The sequence below is a fragment of the Pseudopodoces humilis genome, chromosome 1 (assembly GCF_049639895.1).
Source record: "Pseudopodoces humilis isolate 2021_Gansu_Grassland_sample_001 chromosome 1, ASM4963989v1, whole genome shotgun sequence".
Lineage (NCBI taxonomy): Eukaryota > Metazoa > Chordata > Aves > Passeriformes > Paridae > Pseudopodoces > Pseudopodoces humilis.
The window spans coordinates 11,975,646-12,001,285 of record NC_142200.1 but is presented as its reverse complement, the minus strand read 5'-3'; positions in this window follow the sequence as shown (position 1 = coordinate 12,001,285).

Below are 25,640 nucleotides of genomic sequence, written 5' to 3'. Positions count from 1 at the left end.
ATAACACCTGTGGACACAGGTAACTGGCTGTGTCTACACTTTATACACCCCACCCCTGAGAGCAATCTTTGCCTATCAAGTCAATATTGACTGTGTCCACATTGCACTGCCTCTGACCGAGCATCTCCTTTGGACACCAAGTCACAATGGAGTGGAGAAGAAATCATCTCAAAGTGTCTAAAATAGTGTGGGAGAATAATGTGAAAGTACCCTCATTGAAGCTCAGAGGAGCAGATTTGGCTACAAAACCTGTGGGGAGTGTAATGCAAAGTGAGCCCAGGTGTGACCTGCAGAGAATGTTGAAAATAGGAGAAACCAGTGGAAACTCCCCAGGAGCAAATCTACATTTTGTTTTGAAGACGGCTGGTTGACCGGAAAAGGAAGCTCAGGAATGCACTAACATTTAGGCAGGGGACCAGGTGTAAACTAGGCAGAGGATGTTATCTGATAGTGTAAACATGCCCTCTACATCTGCTGGAAGCAAAACAGATTCAAAGACTGGATCAGCAGACTGGAAATGCTTAGATCTGACTCCATCCTGATACCTGAACTCACAGTTTCCAAGCAGTTTCTTTATATCATTGTTCACATATTCCCACAACCAACCTACAGATTCTGGTACTTTTAAAGGATGTATTTTACTAACTTGCTACTCCTCTCTCTACATGGAGCCATTCCCCAGCTGCCTCCTCACAGGAGTATTTTGCTGGTTATTACCTCACACACACTGTATGATCAGAACCAGTTAAGCCAATGCAAACACTGTCATGAGGCAAATGTAGAAGGAAAAACAAACATGCTTAAAAATTCTGTTTATACCTGTCTTTAAAACCAGCTACCAATACATACAGATTTATGCATTTATGCAGAAAGAAGTATCACAACTGTGCTTCATGAGATCAAAACACATCACAACAAACTAACGACACTCAGGTAAACACTCCACAAAATCTTAATTTTCCAGTTTTGCTGTATCTGGAATATTCAATTATCCATGCTTCAGGTAAGAAGATCCTACTGGTGATCACATAAATTAAATATGAACAGGACCAAACAATTAATGCATGATGTCTCCTATATTACAGAACCAAACATTTTGTGGGAAGAGTAATGATGACACAAAGGGGAAGAAATTTTAAGTTCCTGGATCACATGATACCTCCAAGATTCAGCAGTTCTCATTTGGGGAAAATTCCTGTGCATCCTGACTGGATCTCAGGGTTGAAATACCAGCATGGCATACTGCAAATCCTTTCAACAGCAGATGGCTGCTCCTGCTGCCGGTGGGGCGTCCTTCACACATGCACAAAGCAGGAGCAAACCAGCTGATGGATCTCTGATGGCTTCAGTTTCAAGAACATCCCTAGAAATCTTGCAGCAGCTCTATTATCCTTGACAACACCTTTCTTAAAATCCCAAAAATGAGGGCCAAGGGGTGACCAGAGGTATGTACTGAGCACATTCAGCTGTAAGAGTCCCTTTGGAAAGAGGCTTCTGGCACCTTTCACCTACCCATTACTCTAAAACTGCTGAGCACTGCACAGGCAGTGTGCAGTCCAGGCTGGCAAGCGATGCTTCCAGCTTCCTCATGTTTTCAGTTCTCCAGAAGATCCCCACTGAGGCCACCAGAAATAGGAGAATCACCAATTTCCTGATTGCAACACAATTTTGTGCACAAAAAGAACTCTTTGGTAGCATGTGCTGTCTGGCACCTCTCAAGGACTTCACACAAAATTTTAAGTGCTTTAAACATATATAAATTTGTAATTGTATATTCCAGTACAGTCCTAAAGTAATGGCAAAAAAATGCTGTATCTATCTTAATGATGATAGAGAATGTGCTGTTTTTCCAGATTAAACAAGGGATATTTAGATTCTCCAATCCAAAAGGAAACCTAACTCCAAACCTAAATCCAGCAGAACCCCCATTTGATCAATAGGGTCTAAAAAAGCCCTGACAAAAACCCAAGTGTGTTACTCACGTTCAGCATCATCCATGGGAACCTGTCTGGTAAAGCTGCAGCAAAGCCAGGGCAGAAGTGCCAATGCCAACTGAGGTATTTCAGCCTCTGCTTCTGCAATGCTGCACTGCAAAAGATTCCAATATGCAAAAAAACCCTGTGTCAGTTTGAAACAAACAAAAACTAAGCAGCAGAACTTATACTTACAGTGAAAACGTTAATGGTGGTATTACCAAGATGCATTACTTTTACATGCCCAGTATTTCCTATTTGTGGTACTATATTTTATCTGTCCTTTGTCAAAATGTAGCAAAACACACCCAGGAAAAGCCCTTTCTGTCAAGAGGATGCACAAGAGAAGTGGAAGTGCTCAGCAGGGCTGCAGGAGTGAGCGGGAGCAGTCACAGATGGAAAGGTGCAGTGGTATCTCCAGGCCAGCATGAACAAAGGCAGAGACAGAGCGCTCCGGGATGTGGAGACGAGGGGTCACTGGTGACACATCGGGCTCCCTCCTGCACTGTGTCACCAGGGGCCAGCTCAGGCCGGAACCGAGTGGTGACACAAGATAACTCTGTCCCGTAAAGGCAGAACGTGCAGCACCGCTGAGAGCACGGAACAAAGCGCGTGGAAACTCTTAACTCACTCTTGCTAGAGGGCTCTGCCTGCCACTCAATACTTTCCCAAAGCATAGGGAACAGTATTTTTTCATACAGTCAGTCATACATAAATTACCCCAAATGCTGCTGATCTCAGAAATTGTAGAGGATTGCTGGCAAACACTTGGTTCCACGTGGCAGCTTTCTTGGCCAGAGCTGGGGGACTACCTGGAGGAGCCAACTGTGCTTATTGCTTGCTCTTTGATCCAGATTTTCTCTCCAATGCTTTCATTCTGAGTTCATGATTCCCAATCTAAAACAAATTGGTTAGGCCTCACTTGATCTTGGAGAAGAGAGCTGCAGTAGTTAAGATAAATTTAACCCCCCTGTAGCAATTCCAATTGGTTAAAGGAGACTACCTAAGAAACACGTCTGAAGGAAGAAAACCGCAGGGAAGAACTGGCAGCCAAAAGCCCAAGGCTTCTTTGAGACCCTTGAAGAGTCTATAAAGAGATAGAGTTACAGCTAAGCTGGAGATTGTGGCAGGGACTCTATTTTAAAAGAATAAATATCTACTTGCAGGAAAGTTCAATGGGAAGAAGAAAATCCAAGGACAGAGCACATCTCCCCCCTAAATCTGACTGCAATCCTATGGATTCTGTTTTGCCTAAAGCTGTACAATAATGTATTATCAGAAAAATACATTTTCTCCATTATTTTGGATCCTGACAGATTTATAAATAAGCTGAATAAATTTACTTTGGTTTGAAATCAATGTGTGTATTTTCAGCATGCAGCCAACTTTACTTCACAAAATGGATACCAAAAAAAAATCCCACCAGAAAAAAAAAGAGCAATGCAGCCACACTTTAGCCAGGGAACAAATACATGAGACACTACAGTGCCCTTTTTAGAAATGTAAGTTTTTGCTGTTTCACTAACTGAAAACAGCTTTGTTATAGTCTAAACAACCATGCACATACTAAGCAAAGGGAGAAAAATGAGATGACTAAGTTATTGTGGTTACAAAAGAGCACTCTCACTGGAATTATAGAATTATAGTAAAATACTGTTTGCATAAATTAGACTCTGAATCTCCTCTAATATTTGAAGTCCTGTTGATATCACTGCTGTTTTAGAGAAAATCCTTTTAAAGGTCCTGTAGATTGTTATGTCATAGACAGAGTAAAATCTTGGCTTTACTGAAGTGAATATGAAAGATCTCATTGCTTTCATCGGAAAAGAGACTTTAAACTATTACCTTCTCAGGCTTATACCCGACCTTATGCATTAGGCAAGCAATGAAATAAACATTACTCTGGTGTGAGCAGCCAGTAGAACAGGATAGGTCCTTACAGGAAAGGTAAACTGCGGTTTTTTATATTACAGCACCAGTTTCTGTGTATAGACTGTACACTCAGGGAAGTGTATTTATACCTTAGTATGATAAACCCTTCTTTCTTAAAGACCAGACTGGAACATGAGTGATGATGCTGTTGTGGTTTAACCTGGCAGGCAGCTAAACACCCCACAGCCATCTATTCACTCCCCCAGTGAGATGGGGGAGTGAACAGAAAATATGGTAAAACTCTGGGGTTGAGAAAATTTAATAGGACAAAAAATGAATGGGGACTAATAATAGTAATAATACTACTACTACTACTACTACTACTACTACTACTAATAATAATAATAATAATAATAATAGAATATACGAAACAAGTAAACACAGTGCAATTGCTTACCACCCACTGACCAATGCCGAGCCAATCCCTGAGCAGCAGGTAACCACTCCCCAGCCAATTTCCCCATTTTATTCTACAGCATGGTAAGGCACATCCCTTTGGTCAGCTGGGCTCAGCTGTTCTGGCTGTAACCCCTCCCAGATTCTCATGTATCCTCTGTCTCCTCAACAGTGGGGTGGTGTGAGAGCCTGAAAAGTCCTTTAGAGTGTAAGAACTGCTCAGCAACAACCAAACATCAGAGTGTTATCAGCATTATTCTTATCCTACATCTAAACCACAGCACTGTACCAGCTACTAAAAAGAAAACTCACTCTATCCCAGCCAAAACCAGGACATACACCTTCTTTCTATAGAGCTTATTCAAGAAAAGGAAGTAAGATTCAGGACAAATACAGAAGATGCACATTAGATGCTGTCTTCCATGTGTACAGGTTCAGGTGGCTTGGACTGCAACAAAGTTTAAAGTTCATGCTTTAAGAGACATAAAAATGTATCCTGCACAATGCTGCCATATCAGCTCAAGGATTCTGCTCAATACACACCTTGAAGGGGAATTTTCTTAGTAGTCAGACAAAAAACGAGGTTTCCTGTCCTCACTGTTCTACCACAATTATGGAGCACTTTGTGTATTCTCAGTGTTCAGCTTCACAGCTTTTCTTTCCACATTAAGAATCACAGAATCTTTGAGACTGGAAGGTGCCTCTGGACATCAACCAGTCCAACCATCTGTTCAATGCAGAGTCCCCTAGAGCTCACTACTCAGGGCTGTGTCCAGTCAGGTTTTAAATACTTCCAAGGATGGGGAATCCATAGCCCCTCCAGGCCACCTGTGGCTGTTGGCACCTTTAGGCACAAGGTCACATTACTGCTCAACTTGTTCTCCACCAAGATCCTCAGACCTACTCTACAAAGCTGCTTTCCAGCTGGCCTGAGGAGGCTTTTTCCTCTCCAGGGACAGAACATGGCTTTTTCCTTTGTCAGACTTCCTGTGTTTCCTGACAGATCATTTCTCTAGAACACTGAGGGCCCTCTGAAGCAGCACAGCTCTCTGGTGCGTCAGCCTCTGCTCTCCCTTGTGTATTATCTGTGAATTTGTGAGGGTGTGTACTGTCCTATCACCCAGGCCATTAGTGAAAATGTTACAGAATGCTGGCAGTGCTGGTGCCTGGGGTACATCACCTGTGTCTGGCCTCCATCTGGACTTTGCTGCTGATCACAGCCCTTTGATCCTGGAAGCTCAGATAGTTTTTCAGCCACCTCACCGTGCAGCTACCTGCCCTGTGCCTCATCAGCTTGCCTATGAGGATGTTATGGGAGACGTGAAAAGTCTGGCTAATGTCAATTTAAACAACATCCCCTGCTCTCCCCTCACCCACTGAAAGAGTGATCTCACCATAGGTTATCAGATTGATTGAGCAGGATTCCTCCTCCTAGTCAGTAACCCCTAGTGACTACTCTCAATCATCTTGTCCTTCACAGGTTTAGAAATGGTTTCCAGAATAATTTGCTCCATCCCCTTCCAAGGGAAAGAGGTGAGGCTGACTGGCCTAAAGTTCTCCACATCCTTTATATAGATTAATCCAATATGTTTGGAAGGCACCACTTTTGCAATCAGATATGCTGTAAAGCTAAATAGGAAGAAAAGATTCCCAATTAATAGAATTTATTGTCTGGTCTAATTCTATAGCCTGATGATGGCCATTATTTTGTGTTTATTGACTTCCCATGACTCAGAGCAAAAGATTAAGGATAATTAAATTGGAATCATTTATGTAATTCAATGACTTGGCAAAACATGATTCATTTATATCACTCATTGTTTTTTGTTTTTTCCATCATAAAAGAAATATGAACTTCACACATTTTAAAATATTTATATAAGTATAAATAATATTTAAATATACTTACATAAAAGTATACAATTATCATGTCCACACTATACAATATATATAAAATATTAATTACCCGTATTTATTTATTTATTTATTTATTTGTATGTCTATGAAAAAGTATTTAAGTGCATTTTGAACAATACTTACCCAGCCTGCAAGAGAGTTTATGTATAGTTTTGTGTTTTATCATGCAATCACTTTGAGATATTCTACATGTGTATCTGAAGAGAACCATTTGCCAAAATGCTTTGCTTAATAATGGTGAAATACAGAATCAGGACTTAAATTTGTTGCTACTACCTGAACTCCATCAAACTACCCAAACTCCATCAAACTACCCAAATACCACCTCTCAGTTACAGGCACTTAAACAGACCTTGCCCTTAGGAACAGTTTAGACCAGTGTATCATAATTTATTCCAGCAAGGATTTCAGGATTGAGATTTTTTTGATTTTTTTTTAACCAGGTTTTTCTTTTGGAACAAGGCTTATTCATGTAAGCCCATGCAACTGTGCCATCACACCATTGATTTAACTGAAAACATCTTCTGCTAACGGGGCATGGCATTTCCTTGTTGCATCACATTCATTCTTTGGATCTGGTAATTAAGGCCAATTGTCTCCTGAAGACAGCAAATTAATTCCTTACACTATTGCACTTTCTCAACTCTCACATCCAGCTTTTACATTAAAACAAATAAAAAACCAAATGAAAAATTCCCAGAGATTTACCAAACATTTAAACTGTGTTTATACACTGTATGTGCTGATCTCTCCAGGCTAATGCAGTTTACACATTACCCAATACCACCAATTTCCCAGCTTTGGCACAGAGGAGGGACATTGCAGCTGTGGATGTCAAATGTGCTTGGCCTTTGGAAAAGACAGCCCAGAGCCCAAACACCAAATCTGTCAGGTGATACTTTTGCCCATGTCATGGAAATGAGTGAGATACAGGGGTTCAGAAAACAAACCTTCAAACAATCCCTTCTCAGCTTTGGGGAGATATGTCACAGGGCTTTTTCTTACTTCTCCTGCTCAAATGTGTGAGGGGAGAATGCCTTGGCTTGTGTGATGGTTCAGAAGAGCAGCAGTTCACATCAGGATGTTGTTGTGTGTGCTCATGTGCACAGGCCAGGAGGAGCAGGGCATAAATGGGAAACTTGTGCCACTCTGCTGAAGCACCATTAGTCTGGGATATCTGTGATCAGTTTGTGGTCACAGTGAAAAAGATACTTTTTCACAGGTACCACTGTTCAGCAGCCATCAACATTAAAGACAATGGAAGAAAAAGGAGACCAAATTTTATTGTTATTTATTAATGAAGAAAACTAAATTGAAATTTTCTTTCTTGAAAGAAACTCAAGGCTCTCTCCTAGAAGCCATCAAGGACCAACTCAGCCATGAAACAAAACTAAAAAGCTTTATCAGGACTCTACCACACTTTGTTTCATAAAACAATTTCAATTTGGGTATTGTCTTTGGAAGGAACCTAACAAGGACAAGGTTCTCCCAGTTTGTCCTTTTTTTCTTTCCTGCCATGCCCTTGGCTTTCATTTTAAAGACTGAAGATATTTGTCTCCATTCTGAGGACATTTAGAGTAGCTTCAGGGTGTTAGTGCAGCTACTCTGTTGGTATGAGAAAATGAGTAGAAGCACTAGATAACAAAAGGTTGTTTTGAGGTAAATATCAGAGCAAAGGAAAGGGAAATTAATATTGGAGCTATTACATCATTTTAATTAACTATTGCAGCAGTTTAAATATCTGGCTCAGATCTCACTTTCCTTCCCTTTTCTTCTCCATGACCTCAGTTATTATCATGTTGGCTTTATCGGCCAGTGCCCATAGTGACACACAGGCTTCCGTAAGACTTTGCAAAACACTAACCTCATTTAGCTGATGCAAATGCCTGGCATTGTTCCAGGGAGGGAACAGGCCTGCTGCTGCAAAACTGCTCTGTTTATTTCAGGAAACTCATTGTTTCAATAAGCAACTTTCTTGTCTGGCCGTTCTGCTCCTTGTTTCAGGATGTCAGTCAGTGTCAAAGAATTGGTGATGGTGGGAAGATAAAACATCTCATAGTCTCACTGAGTGACACTGCAGCTCAGCACAACTGTAAATGTTCCCAGCCAGATCACGAAAGAAACAAAAACTAATTGCAGCAGTATTTAAGATCTCACCCTGTCCTCTCTAAGGGAAAAATCCCCTTCATTCCTGGGCTCTGTAACAAGGCACTCATGTCAAAATGTGACATGACATGGTCTCTTAGATGTTAAGGGGGTCACTAGAAAATACATATTTCTCATGGTCATTCAGAATCCCAGAAGAGCAGAGTATGTAGAAAGTAAACCCAAATAAAGGATAGAGTCCCAAAAGCTCCAAGCCAGATTCCAACTATAGCACTTATAAACTGATTTCCCAAACGATTCTGATTTATTTTCCCTTTCTTTGGTGTCTGAATATGAATTGACCCAGTTGGCTAACTTCAACTAAGAAAAAATGAACCATCCTTGCTACATATCCTTTCTATCAAGAACAGGGCTAGGCTCAGCATTTGCTCTTGCAGGCAGTAATCTTGTGCTTCTGCTTGACCTGTGGAGCACAACCACAGTGAATAACTGCACCTCCAGGGTTTAGACATGATATGAAGCTGTACATGTATGTATATATAACTTCTATTAATGTTGTATGCCTTTTCTCTGCTTTCATGACATTCATTGGTGTTTTCTGGATGGTTTCAAGGAAGTCACAGCAAAAGATGAACTTTGGTATAGATACTGTTTAGAACACACACACATATAAATATATATATTACATAAAGTGATTATATACTTATCAGTATTATAAAACATATCTACTTGTATGTATATATGTGTACCTATGTATGTATATTTATTTCCAGTCCTGAAATCAAAGCTCCTGCACTATCAATGCCTTCTGCTGTCTGACAGTGACATTATGTTTTTACCAGCTTAATTCCCTCACTTAGGAGTGCAAAGACATTCACAACTTCAACAAAATACATTTATACCAGTAAAAAAATTATACCTGTAAATGTAACCTCTCCCTGTTCCCAAATCTATGCCATTATAGTAGCATAGCAAATGTATTTATGGAGGTGACAAGGACATCTCAGAACAAATTTTGTTAACATAAGCCATGTCTCCAGCAGGAGGCTTTGCTGGCAGAGTAATTTACAGCAGTATCAGCCTCCCCTGCAGCCAGCTGCTGGGCAGGAACATCTCATCCCTGCCCTCTGCAGCAGCTGCTGCTTTTTGCCCACAGCCACAGAGAGCTCCAAGTTCTTCTCAAAGAGACTGATGATTGCAGCACTGGCAACTGCTAACAACCTCCCACTGTGGTTACAACAGGAGGGATGAAACCTGCAGTTTGGAAGATTCTCAGGGCAGTAACAGCAAATGAAGGAAGAGTAAAAGAGAAAGTGGAACCTCCTCAGAAGCATCTAGGAATCTCTCACACTGTAGGTAATGATTTTCAGGTCAAGCTCAAAGCATGGCAGAAAGCAATGGGTGTTCTAGTGGTCTAAAATATATTTCTAACTCAGTGAAATTACAAGTGATATAAAGAGCCTTTGATTTGATTTGATTTGATTTGATTTGATTTGATTTGATTTGATTTGATTTGGTTCTCCCAAATCTTCTGGGGCTCTATTTCATACCCACTGCAACCTCCAGGTGGACTCTCATTTCATGTTCCTGCACTCACACCAGACACAATAGGTTTCTCTAACAAAAGACTTAAAAGGAGGACAATTGTTAGTCTTCTTCACCTCTGTAGTAACTAGCTGTCCTAATTACAAATCTGATATCCTTCAGCCTCTGCATTATCCAAATATAACCAACAAGAGCAGAAATACTGTCAGCTTTGGGGTAAAGGAAAACAACTGCACAGCTGTCCACAGTTTTGGGAACAGGACACAAAGATCAGGGAAAAAATATTTTTTTAAAACATTTTCTTTTTCAATTCTTTTTCAATTCTTTTTCAACAATTCAGTTACAATTACTCAAATAACTGCACATAAAAGCAATTATTCAAATGACAAACTGGCAATTTGCATGAGGAATGATTCATTGTTTATAAGTATCCTTTGCTTCTCTGTGTGTGCACTTGACTTCTAAGATTTCCTGTGTTAAATTGTCACAGATCCACTGCCTTTCACACTGGTCAGTTTTCTTCAACAAGATGTTGGCATTATCACTGTGGCAATACTTGTGCTGAACAACAGGATGCCACTTTTCTCTAACCTGTGGTACACATTTCTTAAACTTTAGCTAGGAGAGAGGCTAAGGAAATGAACCCAGAGTTCAAGGAAGCCTTCCCATTTCTTACCTTTCATTCCACTAAGTCAGAACAGGCAGTCACTCACACTGCAGCCTGCAGAAGTACAGAAGTACATGAAGTCCAGTCAGAAATTCATACTCTGTCCAGCATAATGTCAGACTTTGTTCCACCTCTTCAGCAGATGGTACTTCTGAGATTTTATTTCCTTAGCATGAATGTAAAATAAGGCAAACAATTTTAGTAAAAATTATTTAATTGAGAGTTGGTAATTGGAACAAAACCCCCACAATCCTGTAGTAAAATAAAGTCTTATAAAGTATTTTCAGTTATTAACATTTCAAAAATAGCAGGAAAATCAACTCATTTGCAAACATAGCCTCCTTATAACCAGACTTAAAGTATTTAGTGGATTCACCAAAAGCCTGAATAGGCTCTATTGTTCAGAGATAATTTAAACCATCCTGTGCAGTTTCAATAATTTAAATACCACTGGAGCACCAGCAGAGAAGATCTGCTTAGTTGTTTCTGATCACACAGGGATGAGGGAGCAATTCAGGTTAGGAATCATGCTTGGCAGTCTCCCAGATATCAACACCCATTCCTACATCTCCAATCAGCAAAGAGGCATCAAGTGCATACTTTGTCTCATTCTTTGTCTCTGTTCATTCTCTGAAACCATTGCTGGGAACACACTGTCATGAGACATAAATGCAGAAAAAAAATGTCCTGCTGTTTATGTAGGCCCTAGTCCTGCATAAAATGTTTTGTGGGAAACCCCCCACTTAAACACAGTGTCCTTCTGACTACAAGGAACCTGCTGCAAGAAGTTCCTTCAGAGGCATCTCTGCATCCCTGAGTGTTTTTCTTGAACCTGTGTCTCTTCTATGCAGTCAATACACACGTTTCACTTAAAACTGGATTTTCTGAGAAGGCACTTAAATCTGTGCTCAGATTTAAGCAAAATCACAAGTGACATCTGAAGTCACAGGAGTTTCCTGGGCTTGCAATGTAAATGAAATGAGACAAACTCAAGCCCAAGTGCAATTGTTGGAAAATATTCTTTTTAAGAAAGAAAACTTTGTTCTCATAGTCACCACTGAGATTTGAAAGGGAAGTAAAAAGAAAGAGGAAATAAATGGCACAGGGGCATAATTTGAGGGAAAAAAGATTGGGTGGGAGATTACACTGAATTCAGAAGGAAGAATTGAGAAGCTGGGCATTACCATGTTCAAATGAAGTCACAATTCAGAGCTCAGTGCAACATTGATTCTTCCCACAGGAGGCTCCTGTATTCCTGATGCAATAGGTTATTACAGATTTTATTTTCCATAAAACAAAGAACATTATTTAGGAAAGGGCTCATTTACATCCACTATAGGAGTCATTGGCAAAAGGTGAACAGGACAGGTTAGGCCCCTGCATGGAAACTGGGTAAAGAAGTAGGTGTTGGAGGAAGAAGGAGCCTGGAGAAATACTAGAATTCTGTGTGCATATGGGAACAAAGCCCATCAAGGTTGAAGCATTTCATTAAGTAAAGTTCATTGTTAAACTTTGGTCCTGAGACAGGGCAGAACAGAATTAGAGACTTATTTGTGTTTAAAAGAGGAAACATTTGCTATGGTCATACCTAGTAAAATGTTACAAAAATTAGTTATAAACCCCTCACTTTTAAGAGACAGGACACAATGTATTTTACTGGAGAGACAGGGAAAACAAGCAGACCTAGTCTGCAGGGTCCTGTAAACCAGAATAAACTCAGGGACTTAACATTGACAATAAAGGGTCATGCACAGACTCCAGGCAAGCAATCCCCATTGGAAGAGAGTGATACTTACTGAAAATCCAGATTCCATCAAGGGCTTTTCCAGAAGAAGAGTGAACACATGAGAAAACACTGTACAAACTGTGGGGGCCAGTTAGATTTCACAGCTGGCCTGATATGTATGACATGGCAAGGGGAGACCAGGCTGACAAACCCACACCAGCTGCCAGAGAAAAAATGGCAGGATAAAGACCAATGACCTGGAGTCCACCAGGACTAAGGAAACTAAGGACTAAGATCATCAAGACCCAAGATTGAGGAAATTCTGAAGGACACAAGCAACTGGGAAGTACCTGGATGAGAAACTATGAAACAAATCTAGCAACCAGCAGGAACAGCCAACTGTATGGACTTTGTGCACATTTATCAAAAGTGTAGGTGCCTTCACACAGTTAAAGCAAAGTGAAGAATTATGGTGAAAGTCATAGACCACAGAACAGATACTTGAAAGAGTAAAACTGATCAAAAGGAAAGCATTTGTCATAAAACACCACAGCCTTACAAAACAGCTTGAATGAACATGGAGTGTAGGATCAGGGGCTAAATAAAGTCAGGCTATGACATCCACCAACAGATAAAGGAAGTACTCTCAGAGAGATACTGGGATAAGGATATCCATGGCCATATTTAAAATGGAAGGATTTCTTCTACTAACCTTTGGGTAGATGGCATAAGTTTTATAAAATGCTGTATAAAAATCAACTACAGGCATGTTCAGGCAAACACATTTTATGCAGACTGTGGGGCCAGGAGAGGAATTGAGGTTTGTGCCTTTGAGAGCTTCTGCTGCTGAGAGCTTTAGAGCAACCAGTAAGGCTCTGTCCAGAACAAGGCTCTAAAAACTGAAACAATTCAGTCTTAGCCTGACCATCTTACAAAAAAACCTTCTCTGAGACATTATATTTTACCCCATATAGACATTACCAGGATGTGTGAGCAAGACAAGATTTCATTCCATGGTGGCTTAGCAGTAATCTCACCAAATTTAAGATTTGGCATCATAAAATAGAGGAATGTGTGTACTCAGTAGTCCTGAATACTCAGCTTAAAGCAAACCACATACACGTCATGCATTAACAAAGAGGTTTTGCAGTAAAAGCAAAGATTTGACAGATTTCTGAAATCTCAAACAGATATTGTGAGATAATATCAGAACTGAAATACTCTCTCTGTGTGTCAAGAAGCAATACTGCTGCAGCAGATTACAGCTCTGGTTGGGAGAAGTGGTCTGCTGGCAGCCTGCAGGAATCAGCTGTGGCCAGGAAGTTGAGAGCAAGTTTTGCAACCTTATTTTGTAACAGCAAGAGGCCACAGAACAACACGGAAAAACTAAACCCGCTAGTTCCAAGTGGGGATTTCAGCACAAAGCAAGGCTAACAAAGCTATTGGAAAGAAGAAAGCACAGAAAAAAATCTGACTGCGAAGACAAAACACAGGAAAAAACCCCACAAAACTCTTTTGTATTGCTGTGTACTCTCCCAAGTACCTGACAGTGAGGTTATAAAGCACCATGACTGACAGTATGTATCAAAAGCTGGGATGATGTATGTGGTTCAGGTCTGAGGCCAACACACAGCCTGTGTTTCTGAATCCTGTCTCATACAGCTACAGAGGTAAGGTGTCATGTGTCATTCAGGGTAACTGCTCTTTTAATAGAGGTAAGTCTAAACACAGCTCTTGAAGAATCAGAGAAAGACAAAGGCTGGATCAGATCTGGGAGGACTGAGACAGAATCACAGGATGACAGATTCACAGAATCAGATGAGCTGGAAAGCACCACAAGGGTCATCAAGTCCAACTCCCAACCCTGCACAATGCTGTTCCTAAGAGTGACACCATGTGCCTGAGAACTTTTTCCAAACACTTCTTGAGCTCTGGTAGGTTTGGTGCCCCTTTCCACTTCCCTGGGGAGCCTGTTCCAGTGCCCAAACACGCTCTGGGTGAGGAACCTTTTTCTAATATTCAACCTGAACATTCCCTGACACAACTTCAGGCCATTCCCTCTGGCCCTGTCACTGGTCAGCACAAAGAGATCAGTGTCTGCCTCTCCTCTTCCCCTCATGAAGAAACTGTGGACTGCAATGAGGTCTCCCCTCAGCCTCCACTTCTCCAGGCTGATCAGACCAAATGGCACAGAGGTGCTGTCATCAAAGGGAATAAAATCCATTGGAGCAAAAGATACATTTTCCTTGTCAAGTCATCCTCCAACAGAACAAAACCAGAAAAAAAAAAAACAGCTCTACATAAGTAGTAATAAGAGAAACAAGATATAAGAGAGGAGTTGAAAGGTTAAAAACATGCCCAAAGCCACCAGTTAAAGGACCAAGTGGATAAGGTGGCATCTTTATAAGCACCACCTATGTGCACATGTGTTTTCACACCAGTCGTTGTGGGGGTACTGCAGGGCCTGAAAAGCCCCTTCTTTTCAGATATACAATATGAAGGAAAAGGGAAGCTGAGGGAGGGACTGACAAAGTAATATTCACAAAACAGTAAATTGAGAAAATTAGAAATTTTTTTAGTAAAATTTTAGAAGGCATGACAATGTCAGAAATTTTTCTTGAATGGGTCATTTCTCTTATTAAAATGAAACTATTATGAGCAACATATTTTTCATGTAAAACATACGTTGTTTTGTTGATTTATGATGTTCAAATTCTGCAGAAGCTTCAAGTGAAACCAAACCAGCAGCATTTGTTTGTCATTGACCTTTTCAGAGCCTCAAAGAATCATCTGAAGTGTCAAAGGAACATAAGTACTGATCTTTCCCTATTATTCCCATCCCACAGCAAGCTAAAATAAGTTTGCATTGGCATTTTGCTGTTAGCAAGTCACAGAGACACTGAAACCAAGTGGAGGTAAAAAAACCCCCACCCATCTTCAGCATTATGCATCTGAGTCCCCTCCATCCCCATCTTCTCAAATCATACTCTCCTACAAGAAGAAATTAAACATTTTGGCTTTCTTTCAGTACAGTAAAACCTGCAGTAGCTCTGTTTCTCGTACTCCAGAGACTCGTTCTGTTACACTGGGCTGTAGGGAGCACACGAGAAAGCAGAGGATGGCTTTTAAAAACTGTTTTAAATTGCCTTAAGAGACCTGCTGGCACCCAGCCTTAAGGGCTCTGGTGCCTCAGGAGCTGACACAAAATGCTCCAGAGCTTGTTAAGATACCAGGAGGCTCTTGCCTGGTCACCTTGTCCACTGATGACTTCAGTACCAGAGGAGGAAACACATCAGGGATTAAACACATCAATATTGAAGTTATCCAAAGGCACACCTTCAAATCACCAATTTTTAGACCATTGTATTTCTTACAGAGTGCAAGCAAAAGACATGCACAGAGAAAATTTATAGGCATAGGAAAGTAAACCGGAACAGGACTTCAAAAGGGGTTTAGACAATCCCCTCACTTGGATGCCAAATCTCCCACTTGCCAAGACCATTTCTGACAGATGTTTGTCATGAAATATGCAGGAGATTTCACTGCCTCTTTCAGTAGCATGTTGCAATGCTTAATTGTGCTTATAAATTTTTTCTCCTAAAACATCACCTGATCTACTTTGTTGAAAGGTCAATTGTTTCTTGTCAAGCTTCCAAATGTTCACAGAACAATTTATTACTGGCCTCTTCATAATAGCTTTAAATATATCACAGAGGTGTTACCATGTCACCAGTAGGCTCTGCTCCTCTAGACTAAACAAATTCTGCCCCTTACACCTTCCTTCAAAGGTCATGTTTTTCAAGACTGCTGTCATTTTTGCTCTCCTTCTCTGGACTATGTACAATTTTCCACTTCACAGAAATGTGGGCTTGGAAACTGGATGTAGAACTTCAACTGAGAGATGACTAGAGGTAAAAAAAAGTGAAAAATAATTACCCTGGTGTCTAAGACACAATACATAGGATAATCCATTATGAAATTCACTGATGCTCTGACCAAAAAAAACCAACCAACCAACCTATCAAAAAGACCCTTGCACTGATCAAGTAACTATATACCAGTCTGTGTATACACATTGTTTGCATATGGAAAGCAATATTCCCATGTGCACGGACTTCTGTTTTGCAAAGCTGCATTCCTTTCAGTTATAAAGACCAAGACTTTTCAGAATTACATGCTAAAAGCTGGACTTCTAAATCCCTGTTTGGTTGCTGAAGTAATTGCCTTTGATCTTCATACACTGTCAAGATGCACTAGCACCTACTTCTGCAATCTCACAATCTCTGTAGGGCATAAGTACAGGCTTTGAATCTTAATTTTATGCATATTTTTGTTATTCAGATCTGAAAACAAAAGCACTATTCCTTGATGTGTCTAGTTTACCACATCCTAAATTCTACAGGTCTGGTAGACAGAGTATTTTTTTTCCCAGTTCCCACACAGAGAGCTGGGGAACAGATGGTCAGTTCCTGGCATCACTTAGCACCAGGTCCTGCTACCATTGGCTTTAAAAGAAGGTCAAATTTAAAGATATTTCAATCAAGAAAAACCTAATTTCTCTTAGAAGTCCATCAGAGTTAATGTTTGGGAATTCTGAAAATATGTCACCCCCTTGTAACTATCATGGCTAATCTATTTGAGTCCACTGCTCCTTGGGTTTAAACAGATAATGTTCAAGTGCTTGCTGGAATCCCCTTTTATCTTCTGTCTGCAAAGTCATAAATCTTCAGATATACTCTACTAATGCTCCAGAAAAAAAAAAAAAAAAAAAAATCTGAAAATTGAGATTGCCTAGAACTTGCACAGGGAATTTTTTCAGAGATAAAATTCTTGGGTGTTGTGACCACAGACTGCCAGTAAATCTTGCTATTCTGCATGGAAACATCCAGGTGGCTTGAGCAGCTGAGGAGGAAATGTCAAATTGTCTGGCATGCAGCACTTACAGTGTCTCCTCCTCTCTTATGACATGTTGTACTTCTTCTAGGGTTTCCCATCACAACTGCAATGACTTTTAAAATATGAACAGTATCTTAAGACTACACTTGGTATCCCTTCCTTATTCCCCAGTACCACAATTTGCATGAGAGGTAACAAAACCAGTGTGTGTTCACCTGGAGTGAATGATCAGTGCTGCCCACTTCACTGGTATCACCAACAGAAGCCTATGAAAGTTTTGAGCAGATATTTGGACCCCATGAACACTGCAGATTCAGGAGTTACAGATGCTGTGGCTCCTGAAACCACAGGCAAACTCTTCTCAGAAATACAGAATTACAATTTAGTTCTCCTGGACAATTAAATAAGACACAGTAGATAAGTCACAGAGGGAGTTCCCCACCTTCACATAGCACTGTCAGGAAGAATGCTCAATCGTTGCTTTGCTGGAGCAAAACTGGCAGCTACCAGGCCTGAGATGACGCATTGGCCCTTCATACTGAGTAGAAACAAGCACATTTTGCTCAGTCTGATAGGTTTCCAAGGCACAATTTTGAAATTAAAAAGCCCCCAAGCTACCTCAATGTTCATGGATGTGGTAACTTACCAGTAATGTGCAAATCTGGCACTGAATACTTATTTGAAAACATTTTTATCTAAACTCTTGCATTTCTTTACCTGTGTATATTATTGATGGCAAATGGTTAAAAAGCTTTGTCCCAAGGAATTTCTCCTACTATTATTCTCTTTCCTTTTCTCTTATTTGGAACTGGGACAAGCCTCACAGTCCTCTATAGGGATTTTGGCAGAAAGAGTATTTAATGCAAGTTTATGTATTTGTTCTATCAAACCTAGAGGTCAGTGACAGAGAATGTAATACCATGAAGTGGAAGGTGGAAGACAAAAATCTGCACTTGGTAGAGAAGCATCACTGACTTTAGCAGGTTCACCGCAGTAATGTCAGAATTAGATCTGTGTCTTTTTTACAATCATATTCTGAATAATTCACTCAACTAAACAAGTTAGCTTGTATGGCCACAGGTTTCCAGTCTGACTTCCACCTGCTGGCTCAGAAGGATGTTGAGTGTCAGAGAACACTTGTCCTTCTGCCAATCACATCCAGATGTCAGAACATTGCAGAGTATTTCAAATTAGACTGAATGCCTATGATAAAGTAACCAAACCTCAATCCTGGTATCCAGTAGATAATCCCTAGTGGCAGACAGATGGTTACACACCCACATCTGTTTGCACACACAGACACACACACCCCTTTTTAAAACAATATGCACACTCCACTGCAGCTGGCACTGCCCTGAGCCATTATGGGAGCTTCCAGACTGCTTGAGAATTAGTCTCTATATTAGGTCAGTTTTTCCTAGTTTTCCATATAACCAGGACACAATGAGGAATCCCATCCTTTTGCTTATCTTGTGATGTGTTCTGCAGAAAAACAGATCAATGTGTTTGCCAGTATGTGCATTTTCCATAAGCACAAACACAGAGCAAAGCACACAAGTAGAGTACCAAAGTGGCAGATAATCATCTTCCAAACAGATGGACACTGAAAATTACTCAGGAACTACATGCTGTGTGTGCACGCACATGCAAGAGCAATTCCGTGGAGGAAAGAACTGCTCATTACTCTTTTGAGAAATGTCTCCTCTAAGTACATGTGAAAATCTCTTTTCAAAGATATGCAAGTGATCACTTTGGCAGAATGAGCAAATCCAAAATTTCCCAATAGTCTGGAAACCTAAAAAGAAACAGAAAACAGCAGATATAGTTTATCTGAGACTACTTTTCTCCTATTTACCATTCTACCTTTATTTTTCTCTCATGAATTTTTGTTTCAAACTTTATAATCTAACAAAAGAAAGCAAATGCGTTCCTGGGGGAAAAAAGAGTTTTTAGAAGTTTCAGAAAATAAAATTATAAGTCCCATAATTCCTCACCTTCTTCTGAACTTTATCCATTTTTCAATTTGATGGATTCCAGCTGGAAACTTGTTTGAACTTGAATAAATGGGAAAGATTTTACCGTCACAGTGAAATTCAGTCACAGTTCTCCACTGAAGATTCGTCTTCCCTATCCCATCACTGAAGGGACTTTCCATGCAATTTTTTTTCCAATATGAGGAATTCCTCTGGCTTCAGCCCTAAGGTTCTTTTTCTCAGCATTCTCTATTGCACACCCTGTGGGAGATTCCAAACAGAGATTGCTCAAACTTGGCAGAGGACAATTTGTAGATTTTCCCTCTTTCTATGGAAATTTCTTTTATATGAGCTGCATGAGTTACAGAAGCCCCTCTCCTGGGAATCTGTATCTCAGAGGAAATATGCAACTGCTGTGATATGACTTATGATTTCCTTTTTTTTTTCTGGGTTTTATTCATGTACAGCACAGTCACTCCTACAAGAACAGTTTTGCAAGTGTATCTTGCAAGATTTCAAAAGGAGTTCAGAGGGTGACCAGTCCTTTGATACCACTTGAAATCAGTCGTCCCCCATGTCTTCTAGGAGACTGCTGACATTTCCTGACTGATTCCAAGTATCAGTGCTTATTTCACAAGCTCTGTGACCCAAAGAAATTCTTCTTGAAGTGGATGGCAGATGAAACTTAACCTAAGATCACAGGCTTTGAGGAGCTGATTGTAATTTCCTCTCAATCCCACTGTCTGCATTAGATGATTTCAAAGGTTCAATATCTCCCCTAAAAGATTAGCAGTCACAAAGCAGCCAACATAGAATAACCCTCTGCTCTATTTTTTAACACTTCCAAATGAAATATTTGGATGCTTCTATTCTGTCGGGAAGTGTCACAATCTCTTAACTAGAAACTGATTACTCCACCCATTAAATGTTGAAGTTTTCAACAATTTCCTTGTGAATTTTGCTTTTGTCACCTCCACAGATTTAACACCACATGCACATACAGTGATTAGTTGCACCCATGCATTTTGAAGGGTACCACATGATCTACAGCTCAGTGACACAAAGCTGGCCTTTAGTTAAAATTAACAATTACTACCAGTTGAAATACTATTTAAATGTAATGACCATTAATATCAATACACACATATATATGAAGTAGCCTATATATGCATTTATATATATATGGACCCATGTCATTTATTTGACCACTCCTGTGGTACATGGCACATGAAATAAGCAGCAGATATGTCATATGTGACCCAGGTTGTGTAGCTCTCTGGATGAATGGCAGTGGGTGGCTCTAAGAGGCATATAGCTCTGTTATATCTAATAATTTATTGTGAAAGAGAAATTATTTTTCATTTCCCTTCAGATTTATGTCTGATATCTAAGGTAGAAAGTTCAATCAGTCTGAATCCTCATAAAACACCAATTTGTCTCTTCCAAACTTGTTGAGAGTACACACTCCTAATATCAAAATTAGATGCTAAACATCTTCACCTTGGTTTGATAGATCTCTCTAGGACTCAGAAACCACACAGTCTATGGTTACATGTACTGTGCACCTGTACCAAACAGAAGTAGATTATGAATTTAGGAATTAAAGTAATATTTGTATTCGTATTTTTGAGCTTAACTACATGTAAACTACAAAACTATGTAGCTTTGTAGCAAAACTACATTTTAAATAATATGCAGGTTTTCAGGCTACAGATAATGAGAGATGTTTTCTATTCATATAGGACATTTATTTATGCATTCAATCAAATTTTAAAAGGAACTCCTGAAGCGAACATAATTTAGCATTTAAAAAACCTGTTCAAAATTCATATTCTGTCAGAGATCTACAGAAAAGTCACAGTCTTGAAAAAACATTTTCAACAGAAAAGCATTTAGCAGAAGGCATTTAATGCAACTCCTGAGTTCTCAGCTGTTAAAAGGTAAATCAAATTAGTTGCTTCATTAAAGTTTGTAACTGAAATGAAAAACTGTCAGGCTGTATTTTGGCAATTGTAGATGAATAATAGCTATGCAGTCAGAAACAGTGCAGTCCTATACATCTTGATCATAAATATGGATGTACTTATAATGACCTATTCTCCAATGAATGCTTAAACCTCTTCCATCACAATTTACTTAGCTACACATAAAAAATTGGTACAAAGCACTAAGACATCATAATGTTGTAAAATATGTCTCTAGGAAGCTGTCATCACCACAATTGCATATTTAGGAAAACATTTTTCAAAGCTCCACATTTTACAACATTTCAGTACATGTCTGACAAACCCTAGAGCCACACAGTTCATCCTGCAAGTGCTGCCAGCAAGGTTAGCTGAGCCTTTTATGCCTCCTGGAAGAGACGGTGCAGACAAAGGTACTGCTGTGATGAAGGAGGGAGGCCCTGCTGAGAAGTGCCGAGTGCCCTCCAGTCCCAGTAAATTGCAGTTCCACTGGAAGTAAAAGAATCAAATCTGTTCTCCCTGATGTGAATGGAAGTGGGGTTAGGCAAACCACCTGCAGCCAGCAATTGAGAGTACAAACTGATAATTAGCAACAGTGATTTATCTGCTGTTAACTTCTGACTGCCTGTTCAGCACTGCAAGTGTGCTGTGAATCGGCTTATCTCCCTTGAATGAAGCCATGCTGCATGAAAGAATCTGTTCTTCTGGACATCATGAAATATTTCTCCAGATGCATCCATGTGGAATCATGAAATTGGAAAGATTATTCCTTTCTTACACTAAAACTGTGTTAAAATTTTAACTTTCTCAGACATCTCCAAAATTATGTTCTTTAACCAATTTTCACCTCTTAGCTTTATTAGTCTGTCATTGTCCTTTGCTAGATAGATTCCAATATGTTACTGAGACAAATTCATGGTTCCAACCATCTGGGATATGACAAATGCATAATTTCAAACTGGTTTTTTATTTAAAGTTAAATCCAGTTTCCACTTTGTTTGTACTCTTTGGAGCTGTCTCATGCTCAAGCCCAGATCTGCTACCACACAGACTCTCAAAGTGAAGCTTTATGAGCCATGGAAATGTGTGCCTGGTTTTCTGGGGCAGCCATGAATGTGTAAGAGCTTGGCCTCTGCACAGATGTGACATTTGGCCAACTGGATGTCCTGGTGTGCCTGAAGTTACAAGGGTTCCCAGGTCATGGTGCTCTCACATGATAGTTAACATCAGGTGCCTAATTTTTGATATCAGATGTCCAAGGTTCAGAAGCACTGAGCCAATGGTTGTTTTTTATTTTGAAAAAATAAAAAATTAGTTGAGAAGAATGAGTTGAGAGTTTCAAGGGCAAGGACTTTCTGAAAGGCTCAGTTTACAAGATAATTTATGCTTAACATTTGTGAAAACTTGCCCCCTTTTGCAAAAGCAGAAAGCCCATGAAAACAAAGAACACTGTTTCTTCTTAACCAGCGTTTCCAGCTCAGTGACTGTGCTTCCACAACATGGAATAAATTTTACCCTGACCTCTGTGAGAAAATAGTACACAGACAATATAATCAGGAAAATAAAGTGCACCAGTGCCCAGGTATTAGTGAAAGGGATTCAGTGTACCAGGAAAGATGTTCTGGAGCAGCAGGTGCTGCTGTGGGTTGAATAAAGGGCTTTGTGACTCAGAGAACTATTCAAGGCACCACTGTTATTATATGGCAGAAAAGCTGCTGAAGCTACCAGCAAAAATATATTATTGCCTACAAAATTTGTTCCACATCACTTTAATGAAGAACAGGTTTTTCCCCTCAATTACTATGTGACAGAAATTACTCCCTGTGGTCCTGTCCACCAAATGACAGTCACCAAATGAGAGACTACTGTGAATAAAAAACCCAGCAGGTTTCCATAATGTTTAACAGCCTGATCTGTCTGATTGTTATCAATCCCTCACAAAAGGAAGAGAAGATCTGTCACCACTGAGATAAATGTTAACAGACAGAAAGTTGCAAGTACAATCTTGTACTTATTTTCTCCTTTTTTGTCTCAGTACTGTTGAAAACTGATGTTCAATGCTTCAGTGGTTCCACAATGATAGATACACTAGTTAAATTCTGCAGAAAATGAGAAACACCAGTAGACTTGCTAATACTGAACTTCTGAAATCTGACCAAGGTTTAGCAAGATTCAGAAGTTCATGTATTTTTTGCTGAAGGTCAAAAATGTGGCTTTCTTTCCCTTAATATTTTCTTATATATATTTTATAAAAGGATTCATACCCTCATGAAATTATCAGCTGAATTCCATTCTTTAATTTCGCCTATCTAAAAGAAAGTAAAAAGGCCTGTAAGACAGTTAAAACACTAACAAACCAAACAACTTAGGGTTTTAGACATGTGAATTAGATATTTGGGGATCCTCTCTAAATCATCATATCAAGGGGAGGACAGTTGTCTTCTAAGAATGTGAATCTTACTAGCTCATGTCTGAAACTCAGAAAAATGAAAGAAATACATATACTGATGACTAAAAATCATAGTTCTCTATATTACACATTGTGCCTGTACCTTCCAAACAGAGATATGCATGTGGCAGCTAAATCTGGCATCATTTGATATGCAAATTGTAGCATTACAGGAAATCTTCATTGCCAGATTCTTACAAACCAGAAAACTCAGCTCATACTGTAACTGATGTCTTCTCTGGGGACATACTGTTCCACTTGCTGAAGGGAATCACCATGCAAATACTGTAACTATGACCAAAGGGTAAAAAAAATTGATTTTCCCCCTTCCAGATATCAAAGAAGAAACCAGCATGATCCTCAGTGTAACAATACACTGAATGTGAAGCTTTAAAGGTCAACAGCCTCAGTGAAGAACTGAATAGGCAGATGTTTGCAGTCAGCAATTACTTTTTTGGCAACGAATATGAGGTGGCAGAGACACCACAAAAGAGATAGCAGGATCATTCCTGAAGTGAGTAACAGATGCAAAGAGCCCCAGCAGAAGCTGAATTCACACCACCAGTACATTTTATACTGTAGATATATCAGTTCTTTAGAAATTATGCAGATGTCAATGGCAGAAGGAGCAGGGAGAGCAATAGCCAGAGGCAGATTACCAGCAGAGCTAAGAGCAGCTGCCTTTCGTCTCCTTCCCACCCAGAAGTATTTCATTACACATTTAAGACTGTCATGTCACTTCCACACTCCAACAGTGCAACTGCAGCATTCAACCCTTGATAGCCCTGCTGCTTCAGCAACCTCTGTATGGAGACTCCCCAGCCAAGCCAGCAAAAAGAACCTTGAAAAAAGGACCTTCAAAAAGTTCATTTCACCTGTGTGCCTGAATGTGAGAAACAATACTCAGGAATTTTACAAGTTTATTCTGTTATATTGTTGTTTGTCAAACCAGGAATCTTTTGATGGCATATAACTTTACTGGAGACAGCACCAGTGTTGGCATCCATCTGCAACCTATTGCAGATGGCTGATATCCCCTTTTGAAAGACAGATAATATGACAGTGATGAGTTCGCAGGCATCAGAGAAGGCTCTTACAAATATTGGGGGAATGACCTCATCTGTGAGTTTTATCTCTCCACTAAGCTGAAGCACATTTTTTTCTGGCCTATATTTGATCACACAGCTTGGCTAGAGCCACTGAGCCACCCTGTGCCAGAAGATAAATTTAACTGCTAAGGTCTCTTGCCCTGGTTAGAAAGCTCAACTCATGCTGAGTGCAATAATGTGAACTTCAGTGTAGGTATCACAAACAGATTCTAGGAACACAACAATGTGGTAGGGCATCACAGTTTTTTTATTAATCCTATGTGTAAGAGGAAATAAAAGTTATAAGAGAAGGTATGAGATGGTATCAGGTATCTGAAATGTATCCAGAAGGGTTAGATATGATGATTTGAGAGGAAAACACTATACAATAAACTGTAGAGCAGATCTGAAGATACTCTCAAATCATCTGACTTCAAATGAGGTTTGAAAGTTCACACCAGATGCAGTAGCACCCAAGCCACTTGGAAGCTGGACTCGTAAAATCATTCTGGCATTTGTCAGTTATCACTCTAAGAAGGAGGAAGAACTGTTGCAAAAGTGCTTCTATGCAGCTAGAAGCTAAAACCAACACCTCAAGACTGTGTAATAAAGAACATAAAAATAACAAACGAAAATGAGAAAAGGAAATATTCATTACCTAATCACAAAATGACAACTTTACAGCTACAGTACTTTGTGTTTCATTTAAAGAGCTGACACCTTTGATAAGGCTCATTAGGAAAAAATCTCCTACAGGAACTAGATGTTGCAAGAGTCAATTGCACTGAAGCACCATCTCAGGACCAGCTGGGGCGTTCTTTAGGTGACAGGGAGTCTGTGGATTGTGTTGGCTGGTTCTGCGTCTACAGCAATCCCAGTAAATGGTTATTCCAATAAAACAGGGAAGCACCAAGAGTTCAACATCACAACATCAGACCACCCCACAACACAAGTGGAACCTCACAACACCCCTCTGAGCTGTACAGTAGAGACACTTGCAAGCTCATA